The following is a 14,434-nucleotide window of genomic DNA, read 5'->3' as shown; positions in this document are numbered from 1 at the left end:
GGGACGACTGGCCTCACGGCTCTAAGCGTTGGGCCTTGTGCCTTGCATCCTCTGGCGCTGCTGCCCACCGTAGAGACTTCACGCTGGCGCCCCTTTTTTGCTGACTGCTGTCCTTGCGGCATGGTGGCTGGGCCCTGTCTGGTGAGCTGAACCAGCTTTATTTGGAACTGCCAGTGCTGGTGTGCGTCTTTTGGCCTGGCTGGGCAGTGGATGAGCCTCCTGTGCATTTTTATTTTGCCTGTCGTGTGCATTCGAGCATGAACTTTTTCGGCGGCCGCTAGCTGGTGGCGGTGCCTGTGCTCAGAATAGGGGAAGGCGGATCATAAGCAGCCCAAGCTGACGTTCAAGGGCAAGAAGAAAAGTAGTAAGGCGAGCAGGTCGGTGGATGTCATTTCCCAGGAGGAGGACATGCAATCGTCCAGTGTGAAGGCTATGTTTTTAAACCTCAAGCATAGCCTGGCCAGTATTGATGGCAAGTTGGATCACTTGTCTGCACAGATGGACCGCTTGAAGTAAAGGGTGGATGGCCATGCCAACCGACCTGACCATGTGGAGTCTCTGACGTCAGATTTGGAGGACGACCGCCGCAAACAGGGAGAGAAATTGCTGAGGATGGAACGTGTGCTAGAGCTCATTCGTAATAAGAATGAAGACATTGAGGGGCCCGCTCCCGCCATAATGATGTTTGTATCTTGGGCCTACCGGAGTCGACAGCCATGGGACGCATGGAGGTCTATATGGAGACTATATTCACATCATTGTTTCTGGGTGAGCTCTCTCAGGTGCTGGTGGTGGAGCGGGCACATCGATCACTGCTCAATGTGCGTTTACTGAACTATCTTTTCTTAGCAACTGTTGCTTCCTGTTGGCTGATTGGGGTTGATGTACAGTTGAGAGATTGTCGAGATGGTGACTAGAGATGCGCCTGCTATTAGATGCCTTACTTGGAATGTCAGGGGGCTGAATGACAGCGTACGTACAGTGACTTGCGATTGATGTCTGCATGTTACTTTGAGGAGATTAGTCTGCTTTGGCTAGAGGATTCACAGAGGCAATATCTGGACGTCCCCTTCACGGTAGACAACATGATTCAGGCTATACATAGCCTCCCCAGTGACAAGGCCCTGGGTCTGGATGGGCTGACGCCTGCCTTTTATAAGGCATATGCTGATGTTCTGGCGCCACATCTCCTTGAGGTTTATGCTGAGGCCCTTGAGGGCGGTGTCCTTCCGCCTTTGCTGCGGGAAGCTCTCTTAGTGACGATTCTGAAACCCAGGAAAGACCCTAGCAGATGTGACTCTTACTGGCCGCTCTCGCTCATAAATATAGACACTAAGATCTTGGTGAAACTTAATGCAACGCGACTGCAGCCCCTGCTCCTGTCCCTAATATTGCCCAACCAATCGGGTTTTGTGCCGGGTCGCTCGACCTCTTATAATCTCCGTACCTTTTTTGCAATTTCCCATATACTCGGGCCTGGGGATCGTGCAGTGGCACTTTTCCTGGACGCTGCGAAGGCGTTTGATTCACTGGCCTGGGTGTATATGTTTGCTCTGTTGGCCAGGGTGGGCCTTAGCGCGAAATTCCTTCAGCTGATACATTTGCTGTACTCCAAGCCGACTGCTCGCTTGAGGGTCAACGGGTCGCAATCGGACTCTTTTATGGTTGCCCGAGGTATGCGACAGGGCTGCCCTCTCTCGCCGCTTCTTTTTGCAGTAGCTATGGAACCCCTTGCGGCGCGATTACACCAGCATCACAATCATAGGGGGTTGGTGTTTCGGCAGCATCCTGTTTTGACTTCCCTTTACACGGATGATGTTGCGCTTTATATTCCCGACCCGCACCTTCATCTTGATATCCTGCTGGACTAGGTGGTCCATTTTAGTCGGATCTCGGGGATTATGATCAATTAGTTCAAGTAGATGGTGCCACCCTTAACTGATGTTACAGTGCGGTGTCCCTCTGGCTATCTTGTATGTTGGACGGACGGGCCAGAGCGATATTTGGGTGTCTGGCTGAGCCGGAGGGTGGATGAGCTTTGGATGGCTAATTATGGAGCGGCGGTTGTGTGGCCTGAGAAAAGAGTGGCGGTTTGGCGCTCGTTGCCGCTTTCTCTGACCGGGCGGATTGCAATAGCCAAGATGGTGGTGCTGCCTAAGTTCTTATACCTCTTTGTTAATCTGCCTCTTGTTCTTACCACAGGTTTTCTGTGATGGCTTTTATCCTTGCTTGTGACTCTTGTATGGGCCGGTAAACAGCCCAGGATTCTCTGGGAAACGTTGACGCTGCCGTTTGAACGGGGTGGCTTAGCGGCTCCGGACCTGGAACTTTATTATTAGTGTGCACAGGCCACTTTGTTTATTTGTGGCTGCATCCTGTTCGTTATCTACCGCATTTGGCTCCTGAGGCTGATTCGGTGTGGCTGGAGAGATTGGGCGGGGTGATCGGCAGGCCGCCTCGGCCCCGTAGCAGTGGCGTTGACACTGTGGAGTGCTCGGCAAGGGCCTGGTCTTGCTTGCTGAGGCGGGCTAAATTGTGTGTTCTTTACGCCGTCAATGCTGGTGCGGTATGTGGTGGGCCTGTCCCCATTGGAAGATGGTCAGCTTTCTGAGCGATTCCAGGAGTTGGATATGACTACTCTTGGAGCTTGATTCCCGGCAGGGACATTTGCCTCGCTAGAGGCTGCGTTGGGCGAACATGGTGAGTCTGCGATTCATAGACTACTTTTTTTTCGAATACGGGCTTTACTGCGGGAGCGGTAACCCTGCTTCACCGAGGAGCCTCCACTCTGCCAGGCGTTGGAGCTACCCTGCACGGCGCCATCTGCTCGATGACTAATCATGCGTTCATATGTTTGTTCGCAAAGTACGGCGGCTTTTGCTGAATCTAGGGCTCGAGTCCGCTGGAAGGCGGAGTTGGCTGTGTCTATTTCTGAGGAGCAATGGAGCTATTGCTGCGCCTAGATGAAGGAGCTCTCCCCTAACTATAGACTTTGCCTCATACATTTTAATTTTCTACAGCGGGTATATTACACGCCTGGCAGACTGAAAAGAATGAGGCTGCGGGTGGATGCTCGATGCGAACGTTGTCCGGCTTTGGAGGCGCTTTACATTTGGCCTGGGACTGCGGGGCACTGTGTGAATACTGGTCTGAGGTGCTGGGCGCGCTTGCCGAGATGATGGGCCTGGAGCTGCCGCGCACCCCTTTGGTGGTGCTTCTCGGTTATGTGCATGAGGTCACCCCCTGCCTTTCGTAGGTTGGTGGGTCTGTTATTGCTCCTTGCAAAGCATAGGGTGGCGATGTGCTGGGGTCAGGGGCGGGTGCTCCGCTGCGCGGACTGGCTGAAGGATGCTGCATACTTTCTGGAACAATTGGTGACCTATTGGGAGCTGATGCCGAAGGGATCCCGTCCGCTCGATATATATGGGCCCCCTTGCTGATGTACCTGGCAGCTCAGGAGCGGATTAGCTTCTCGTGCCTCCCCTTCGATTTATTCTAAGGTGCCTGGTCTCCTCCGGAGGTGTTGAGATGACCTGATCACCCCTCTCCAGGACTGTTCTGTAACAACGCTGCTTTGATCTTCTCCCTCTTCCTCTGCTGCTTTTCTCTCTGTCTCTATCTTACATCTTTTTTTCACGTTTCCATGCCTTGCTCATTGATGGATGTTCATGTTATGATTAGTGACTGCTTTATCCTGTTACTTTCTTTATTGCTCAAATAGTTGTTGACTTCGTTAGAACTTTTGCAGTTTACATTGGCCTTTTGCTGTTTAGGCATGGACTTTACTTTGCTTGCTAGTTGTTGTATATCTAAAATGCAATAAATAAATTAAAAAAAAGACGTGGAGGGGACAACCAATCTCCTGTTCATCTTGAGGAAAAGGGCCTTTTCAGTTTCATGGCGTTTATCGGATAAAGTAGAAATCCCTGATTGATCAGCGGTGCCAGTGACTTAATTATTGTTGTTAATTTCCTCTGTGCCGGAAATGACATTGCGGTGCCTATAAAGGTGCCACCTCAGTGGGCTAACATCAGTTTTTTTCTTTTCTTTTCCACGCAGATCTGGAAAAGCTACCTCCAATCACTTTTTGGCTGAGTTTTTTCACCGTTTTGTCAAAGTTTTTTTTTTTTGTGTGAAATCCTTTCTCCTAGTGAACGAAGGGATGTCACCCAAAAAAACAACTGAGTTTAAACCCTGGTGCCTGTCACAGGCAGAGGTCTGTGAATGACCCATACTTGGTTTGTGGTCCTTAGAGTGGTACCAGGACTTCAAGGCCTGCAAAGACTGCTGCCATGAACCCGAAAGCGCTGACGGAATGGTCCCTGAAGCTCCTCGCCACCCGATGTCAGGCGACACTGCAACGCTCTTGATCTGGGTCTTACTGAAAGTCCAAGTACGGCTAGAAGAGAAGCCCCAGACAATCGGCTTTTCAGGTAAATCCCACAAGTGCAAGCAGTCAAAGAAGTTTAAGCGTTCTTTGACTTCTCTGCGCCGGTTCAAGTCCCTGACGGCACCACTCAGAGCCTTGTTCCTCCGCGAAGCTTGGGCCTGGGTTTGCTCTGCTCCTGCCAGAGTTTCCCTGAGCTGGAGCAACCCCTGCTCAACTCAAGGAGTTCTGTGAGGCCATGCAACTCATATTTGAGTGGCCCGACAACTTTAGCCCCACAGGTTCAGGAGGAACCCCTACTGGATTCCTGCCGACGGGTTCGCCTTTGGTGCCATTCGGACCCACTGATCCCAGGTTAGAGCCCCAGTGAGTCCACCCATGTGACCTTCCACGGAGCCTGCTCCAATGCTGTCATTAGCTATGCCCACTTTGCCCCCATACTGAGCTGGATCGGCTTTGTCCAACCTAAACTGTGGCTTCAACTGGTACCATGCTCTCCAAGTCAGAGCCAGTGCCTTTTTCTATTGACAGGCCTGAAGAGGGAGACAGTTGGGAGGGGTCTGAGAAACCTTATGCATTCCATCACCCCCTATATGAAACAGGACAGCTGGTATGAGGAACTAGTAGATGCCAGTCGATTACCAGACACTGGCCTAGTCTTTTCTCCTGCTATGGAGGAAGAAAACTTCTTTGTTACGGTGGTGTGGAGGGCAGCTGTGGATCAGAACCTTCAGTTGTCCTCGGTGGCAGTCGCCTTACGGATGTCCTTCTTGGGGCCTGCATAGGGGCTCCTGTGCATAGGACAATTACCTGCCACCATCGCCCTGCTCTTGGAGACACCAGTTTCCTCACTAAGCACCCTACCCCAGAGAGCTTGGTAGTCCAAGCCTTCACCTCCTGAATCAACACAGGTATGTTCCAGGAATGCAAAAGGCTGGACACCTTTGGTAGGAAGATTTTCTCTTGTGCCATCCTAGCACTGCGGTGGTGAACTCTGCATGCCTTTTGAGCCGGTACACCCACAATGTGTGGGACCCTGTTGCACAAGTGCTACTTATGGTCTTGGAAGAGGCTCGAGCCACACTCGCCCAAGCTGTTGCTTACTGGCAGGATGCAACAAAGCTCACCATAAGATGTGGGCTGGACACAACTGACTCACTAGGCAGGACGAGTGCATCATTGGTAGCACTCAGGCACCACGCCTGTTTGAGAACCACTGGCTTTTCAGGGGATATCCGATCTTACCTCTTGGCCATATCCTTTGATGGCTCTCGCCTTTTTGATGAAAAGGCAGACTTTGGGCTCGAGCGCTTTAAAGGCAGCAGGGCTACTGCTAGACCTTTGCCAAAGTCCTACCTGACTCCCTCTCAGATGCTACCTTTCATCAAAGCTGTTCAGGACACAATGCAGTTTCGGGGCTATCTTCCCAAATGGCGAGTCCAAGATATTCAAACTATGATTCCAATGTTTCAGCCTCCATCCTGGATTTTGGTGAGACTGACTCTGAGGCTGTTGGGCCTCATGGGCTCCTACATCCTGCTGGTAACTCATGCCTATTAGCATATACAGGTTCTGCAGTTGGACCTGAAATCTCAGTGGATACAGCATCAGGGAAAGCTCTATGATATGGTCCAGATCTTGGAGGGTACTGCAAAAAACCTGCATTGATGGGGGACGAACTGAGACTAGGTCAGCGCAGACCTCTCTTCCTTCCCCACCCAGAGATGACTGTAGTGACAGATACGTTACTCATGGGCTCGGTGGCTATCTGGAAAAGGCATAGATCAGAGGGTGCTCATCTCCAGCAGAGTCCCTGCTCCAGATCAAATTGCTGGAGCTGTGGGCGGTCCAGCTGGCACTGAAAGTCTTTCTTCCTTCGATCAAGGGAAGCCTAGTTCAGGTCACACCACTGCCATGTTATACTGCAAGAAACAGGGTGGGGTGGGGTTGTGGACCCTCTTTTAAAAGGCCCTGCATCTCTGGGCATGGCTGGAATGTCAGAGCATTTTCCTAGTGGTTCAACACCTGGTGCACTCTCTGAACGCCAAAGCACAGAAACTCAGCTGTCGATGCCTGGTGGATCACAAATGTGTCTTCATCTGGATGTGATGAAAGGTCTCTTCTGAGATTGGGGAGAACCTTGGTTAAAACTATTAATCACTGCCAAGAATGCGCTATGTCTGAGAGTTTTTTTGTCCCGATTGGAGATCAGGCCTCTTGTACCCCCATCTGCCGATACCACTCCTGCCCTGAGTCCTCAAGAAGATCAGGAACAAATGGGCCACATCATTCTTAAGCTCCGGATTTGAGAATGGAGCGTTTGGTATACCAAACTTCTGAGCATGTGCATCGGTCCTCCTACCAGACTGCCCCTTCAGGAGGATCTTTTGTCGCAGAAGCAGGGCAGAGTCTTGCACCTGAACCTGCACACTTTTCATATGTGGAGATTGAGCGGCGGCAGTTCACATCCTTTGACATTCTTCCCAAGGTCTGTGATGTTATTTTGGCAGCCAGCTGTCCCTTCACCATGTTGAAATATGCCTGCTGGTTGGACAAGTTTGTAACATGGTGTGCATCAAGAACATAGATCCTCTTTCTGCACGCTTATCTCAAATTTTATTGCTTGTTCTTTCTCTGGCTGAGAACTTCTCTGCTCTGGGCACTGTTAAAGGTTATTTGTCAGCCATCCTAGCTTTCTTGTGGTTGCCGGACCAACCTTCCTTTCTCAAGTAACTTGTTGTGGCTAGATTTCTTAAGCCTATCATCCTGAATGGCGATTCCAGGATATTCAGACTTTGATTCTGATGTTTCAGCTTCTATCCTGGATTTTGGTGAGAATGGCTGAGGCTGCTGCATCCTGCTGGTAACTCATGCCTATTGGCATAAACAGGCTCTACAGTGGGACCTGAAATCCCAATGGACACAGCATCAGGGAAATGTTAAAGGTTATTTGTCAGCCATCCTGGCTTTCTTGTGGTTGCTGGACCAATCTTCCTTGTTCAAGTCACCTGTTGTGACTAGTTTTCTTAAGGAACTCCAACATCTGTTTTCCCCCCAAGACCATACATCATGCCTCAATGGGATCTCAACTTGGTCTTAACCTTCATCATTTGCGCACCCTTTGACCCACTGCACAATTGCCCACTTCGAATATTAACTATAAAATGGATTTTCTGGTGGCCATAACATCAGCCACAAGGGTCAGCGAACTTCAGGTACTCTCTGTGAACCCTCCTTACAAGACGTTCTACCCAGATAAATTGGTTCTGAGAACTCTGTCCTCCTTCCTTCTGAAGGTGTTAAAACCCTTTCATGTAGGACAAAATGTCACCTTTCTTACTTTATTTGCTCTGCCTTATCCTTCTAAAGAAGAGGAGAGGCTACATTATCTGGACCCCAAAACAGTGTTGTTCATTGATTGAACCAGAGAATTCCCCGGGATCAAAGAAAGGGAAGCTGTACAGAAATGGACCATCTCATGATGGTTTGTGCTCTGCATAAAAATATGCTAAGCACTGGGCAAGAAGGAACTCCCTAAGGGCTTGCATGCTCATTACAGCCGAGCCAAGGCTGCAACCACTGCGTTAGCTCACGGAGTCCCTGTTTAGACATCTGCCAGACAGCACCATGGGCATCTTTACACATGTTCAGTAAGCACTATTGTTTGGATGATTAGGTGTGTCCTAATCACATTTTGCCTGTTCGGTCCTCCTGAATCTCTTGGTCTAATCTTTTCGCAGACCCACCTCCAAGGAAGTATTGCTTGTGTAGTTATACTAAGGTAAGGAATCAGCGGCTAAAAGTCTCTATCAGATGAACGAGTTAATTAACTTCAGTAACGCCTTATCTTGTAGAGAGACTATCTGCTGATTCCTTACCGATCCTCCCCACTCTGTGAACAGATTTCTGCTTAGGGTCACCCTTATGAGACCCATAGTGATGCATACCAGTTTATCAGCATTGTTAGTGGCCCTGCACTTCTGCGTAGAAAGGTTGTGAAAAAAAACTGACAGCAAACTGAGGTGGCGCCTGTAGGCACTGCAACCTCATTTCTGGCACTGACATTGCTGAGCCACAAGTGGGTGGTGTGTAGGCAAAGACAGCATTCAAAACTAGTGATGCTGTAGGTAACTTTCAGAGCCCTGAACACAAATCCAGCAGATAACGTGCAGACGAGTAGGGGCACCACTGTTTCATCTTATATGGCCCTGCTACACCAGCCAACAAACCTCTTTAGTTTGCCTTCAGTTTTTCAGATTCCCACCAGTGGGAGGCATTTCCTCCTAGGTTGGCGATCCATCACATCCAACATATGGGTCCTGCAAATTATTAAAAACAGCTATGTCCTACCATTTCCTTACTCCCTACCCAATATCCCTCACACACCAGAAAGTATTTCAGAGGAGCACATGTCCTTCTTTTAAAGGAGGTGCACCTGTTGCTTTCCGAAGTTGCAATAGAAGAAGGTACCATAGTTGGAGAAAAGTGGGGGAAGATATTCAGCTCTTTCTTTGTTCCAAAAAAGATGAGAGCCTCAGGCCTATCTTGGACCTCCATCCTCTCAATGCCTTCTACAGAAGGACAGATTCAAAATGCTCATATTTCTCCATACCCTCTCGGGTTTGGAAACTGGGCAACTGGATGGTATCTCTGGTCTTGCAGGATGCGTATTCACATAAACCGTCCTGCAGTCCCACAGGTGTTACCTATGGTTCAAGGTGGGCCGGATGCATGTTCAGTTTCCTGTGCTCAGCTATGGCCTCACCGCCGGCCCTCAGCTGCTCAAAAAAGTGATGGAAGTGGTCACTGCCCATTTTTGGAGGTACGGAATTTCTGTATTCTCGTCCCTTGACGACTGACTGGTGAAGGTGGATTTGTCGCACTCATTTACTGACCACCTCCGGGTAACAGCAGAACCCCTGATATCTTTGGGGTTCACCATTAACGAGCCGATGTTCCACCTGATTCCTTCTTAGAAGCTTCAATTCATTGGAACAATAGATACGGTGGAGTTCAGTGCTATGATCCTGATGTTTCAGGCTCTCTCTTAGATTCAGGTGAGGGTGATTTTGAGGATTCTTGGCCTCTTAACCTCTTGCACTGACATCCAAACCAGGTGGCACATGTGGTCCCTACAATGGAACTTGAAGTCCCAGTGGGCCCAACTCTAGGGCAGCCCTTCTGACACTAGATTTTGAGCTGCCTCCTCAGAGAATTGGACAGTGATAGTAGACCAACACCAGTTTGTAGTACAGCAGTCCACATTTCATTCCCCACCCAGAGCTGATAATGGTAACAGATGCATTACTTTTGGCTTGGTGGGTTATCTGGGGGAGGCGGAGATCAGAGGGCTGAGGCCTCCAATGGAGGGCCAGCTCCACATCAATCTTTTGCAGCTGTGGGCTATTCGTGTGGCTCAGAAGGTCTTCATGCCGCCCACTCCATCAAGGGGTGGTTAACTTTGTGGTACTTCAATAAGTGGGGTGGGTACCCGGGTTCTATGCCACCAAGCCTTGAGTCTCTAGAGATGGTTGGAGCACCACAGTGTCTTCCAGGTCTCAGATCACTTGGCACGATCCATGAGTTCTAGGGCAGATCTACAAAACAGTCATCATCTGGCAGATCACAAATGGTGGCTACTGCCATAGGTGATGCAGGGCACATGTTCCTCCTGTGAACCTGGCTAGATCTTATTTCAGCCATTAGAAATGCACAGTGTCATCAGTTGTATGCTATGGAGTATCTGTAAGTGCACTTATTAGGAGACTTATTTTGGCTGGAATGGAACAAGGAGCCACTTCCTCCCCGTCCTCATGTTCTGACTCATTTTGCTGGCCCCGAATTGAGCCAACAGAGTGTAGTACCTGTACCTCCAAAGCATGAGGAGCTTTCCTCCAATGAGGCTGCCACTTCAGGAGGACTTCTCATCGGGGTTTTCCACCAATCCACACTTGGATACTTGTAAACATGCTTGGAGACTGAGTGGCGGCAATTGACTATGTTTGGTTTGCTGCTTGAAGTAATGGATGTCATCCTCACTGGGAGACGCCCCTCTACAAAATCCATTTATTCCGGGCACTGAGACAAATCCGTGTCCTGGTACGGTGCTTGACAAAATAGACCCATTGTATGTGAACCTGTCAGATGTCCTGTTTGTTTTGCCTTTAGTCTAGCAAGACCCTTTCCAGTGGGCACTACATAAGGTTATCTGTCAGCCCATTCTGCTTTTCTAAGTTTGTCTCACCAGCCGTCCTTATTCCAGTCATCTGTTGTGATGAGGTTCATTGGAGGTTTGACACACATAATCTCCTCCTTCACCGTTTGTGATAACACCGTGGAACCTTAACTTGGTCTTGATAGTTCTAATGTGCACACCATTCAAGCCGATGCACAGCTGCTCACTGCATGTCTTGACCTTGAAGACTGTCTCCTCACTGCAATTATGTCAGCTTGTTGCATCAATGAACTATAAGCACTTTAAGTGCAACTGTTCTACACTTCCTTTTTCATGGACAAATTGGTGCTGAGGACTTGGGTGGCCTCTTACCAAAAGTAATAACTCTCTTCCACATTGGGCAATCCATCACACTACCAATGTTCTTTGCTCCCACTAACACTGTAAAAAAGAAAGCGAGGCTGAACCGGTCAGACACCAAAAGCACTCCAAACATTCAAGTAGATCATATCAAGGATCATCAAATTGACTATCTGCTTTTTGTGGGGTTCTCGAGAGCAAAGAAAATGAAGCCTGTGCAGAATAGGACCTTATTCAAGTAGATAGTCCTCTGCATTAAGATATGCTACAGACTGGCCAAGTAGCAGCCCCCGCAAGGTCTGAGAGCCTATTCCACTAGGGCTAAGGATACTACTACTTTACTGGTGTTAGGAATGCTGGTCCTTGAATCTGACAGGCTGCTACGTTGATGCATACATTCACATAGCACTACTGCCTTGACAGCAATATCTTCCAAGAAGAACACTTTGCCTGCTTTGTTCTGCATGACTTCTTGGTCTAAGTGCACTCCATGTTGAGGGGGTGCTGCTTTGATATCTATTCAGAGGTGAGGAATCTGCAGTTAGAAATATCCATGAAAACAAGTTGTCCTTTTTTTTTAAATCTAAAAAGGTCCACAGATACTACTCTGCACTCAGTAAGTAACAATTATGCATGGTCCCCTTATAAAGATGCGAAGAGAGAAAAGATAAAGTGACCTCCGTGCACAGGGGTGGCATCTAATAAGGGACTCTGCTCCATCACTTCTGCTGCGGTATGGACATAAAGCAGAGCCGCACAGTGCCACATAGCACTCGGGTGCACTGCTATGAATTTCTTTTGGATCCAGTCTGATGCCTGAGGAATATTCTAAGGTGAGGAATCTGAAGTTTGGTAGAGTATCCACCTGAAAGAGTGTTACAGAAGGTAAGTAGCTAGTTCTACAGAGATAATTCACAGATAAGTATGTATATTAGAAACTAGTGCTTTCTTTCATAATTTTCTTTAAGGTATCCCAACTTTCTCAAGCCAACACATTTTTTGTCACATGGGACAAGTTCAGTAACCCTCATTCTATTCTCCATCCAAGCAGCACTTTACTGTTTTGCTGTTTGTGAACAAGGGGAGTTTGTATCAGTACAAGAACCTAAAAGGAAAAAATGTATTTACATTTTTTTAAATTAAATCTAAAACGGGGGTTACGTTTTGGGGGGATTGGGGAATTGTAGCAAATATCATGATGAGTTGTACCAACTCCACCTACATTTAATGTCTAAAGAAAATAAACTTTGATTTTGTTCAAATACTTCTGGACCACCAACACTGGATGGTGAAATATGCCCAGCATAATTTCAAGCTGCTTAACTATAGTTTCTGATGTATACGTCTGACCACAGATTGCTCACTTTTAAAATATCCCCAGGCCCAAGTCTAGATTTGGGGATTAAAAGCAGCATTTCCCCCCACCCCCACACACTGGTGGGTGGCACTGTGCCGCTCTGCATCTGCTTCATTCCACATTAGAAGTGACAGTAAAGTTGTATATAAGCAGTCCATCAGCTTCATTCCACCCCGGAAGTGACAGAAGAGCCGCATATAATCAACCTGATAGATACTTCTAGCGGCACATTCCTTACCTTTGAATTCTCCCTTGTCGTCAGACTGGATGATTTTTCGTGAGCAGTACCCCTGTGTGCCAGTAGGTGGCGTCGATCAGATCCACATCAGTTGTCCATGCCCAAAATGATGTTGCTGTACCTATGGCTCCACCCAGGTGCACTGACATCAGTTCTTTTGTTTCCACTCCAGCGCTGATCCGAGATAAGAGCTTCTCCTCAGTCCATTTTTTGATTGGATTTTTTGTCAACCAATTTTGAGGTTTACCTACTAGTGTGTCGAGGATGTACTCATGCAAGACGGGTTTTAAGCCCTGTGGAGCCTGTCATCGATCGATGTTGGTGACGGATCCGCACCTCATCTGTCTGTGGTATTTGGCATGCAAACATGACCCGAAGTTGTGCTCCGATTGCCGGGTCATGCATCCGAAGGCTTTGAGGGAGCAGTCCCTAAAGCTGATGGCGTGCCCACCATGCAACTTTGCACAGGCTGAGGGGACGTCCCGGGACCAGTCACTGAGCCCAAAGTCCTCATCATCCCACTTCGAGTCCTCAGGACGATCAGGTAAGTCGAGGCACAAGAAAAAGAGCAAGAAGCTGAAGCAGCCTTTGACTTCTCCTCGTCCAATATTTATATACCAATGCACACCACAATAGTTCTTATAGCCCATTCCTTGGTACGCTGTGTCAATCAAAGTTCAAAATACACATATGTATATGGTGGAGTTTTGTTCATCCAATGCATCACAAATCCAATGAAACAACAGCTGACACGTGTTTCGTCAATAAGACTTTCTCAAAGCTGTAAGTTGGACATACAAAAAGAGGAATACAATCAAAAATCTGGACGATAAACAGGGAATCTAGTTCTCGTGGGGATCCAAAACAAGACCCTTGCAGAGATACTCATAATATAGGCCCACAGTGTGACTGTAGATGAAAAGTGGAAAAGAGGGTCCTACGTATCTTCAAGACATGCAAGTAAAGATATCGTACAAGGGTGAACCGAACTAGATGTGTCCGGTATACTACCAATGGTGTGTTATATGACTATTAGAGGCCGCTGACCAATAAATTAATGAAGAAATAAATACAGGAACAATAAGTGAAAAATGTCCCAAGTGACTTTAACCCGAAACAGTCTCCCCCCCCCCCCCCCCCCCCCCCAAAGTAGCCACCAAAAGGTGATGTGAAACATGCGGTGGACCATGCAATATATATATATATATATATATATATATATATATATATATATATATATATAGACACCTGCAGTGAGGCCCTTTTAGAGGAGGTGAAACAAGGTAAAAGGGAATAACAAATAAAATTGACGACATACCATAATTATGAGTACAGTTTAATGTTCCAGAAATGCTGCGAGGTTCCAAGCATCGAGAAAGAGCTAAAAAAAAAACAAATGGATATGTGGTTGCCAAAACCTGAAATATCACGTAAGGCAGCTGGTGGACGCGCCCATGATAAGTCTGGATGAAGAAAAGTAACCACATTCAAAAAAGAAAGTGTAGATATAGGGGTATAATACCATCCCTCCCTCACATGAAAGCCAACAGACATAATATGGTAAACTGCATATGATGTAAGTATACTGCAGTATATGAGTCCAGAATAAATAATAGTAAAAAAGGCCAGGGTGCCCGTTAACAATTACTGAAAGCTGAACATTAGCAATGGAAAGAACTGCAGTACGGGTACAAACCATGGTACACATGCGGCACAGCCCTGCGTCTACAAGAAACTAATCCAATTTGTACATAATACTGAATTCAGTGGCGGAATTCTGAAGAAATTAAATCACTATATGCCCGAATAGTAAAATTACAGAAATATACTTTGGCCGAGGGAGACAGGTTATCTACGGGACAGGAGGGTAACCAATGGTGTTGTGAATATTGTAGATATTAAAACATAGGGGGGAGG

This window comes from Pleurodeles waltl, chromosome 3_1, assembly GCF_031143425.1.
Source record: "Pleurodeles waltl isolate 20211129_DDA chromosome 3_1, aPleWal1.hap1.20221129, whole genome shotgun sequence".
Lineage (NCBI taxonomy): Eukaryota > Metazoa > Chordata > Amphibia > Caudata > Salamandridae > Pleurodeles > Pleurodeles waltl.
The sequence above is the reverse complement of the archived record's forward strand: the minus strand, read 5'-3'. Positions refer to the sequence as shown.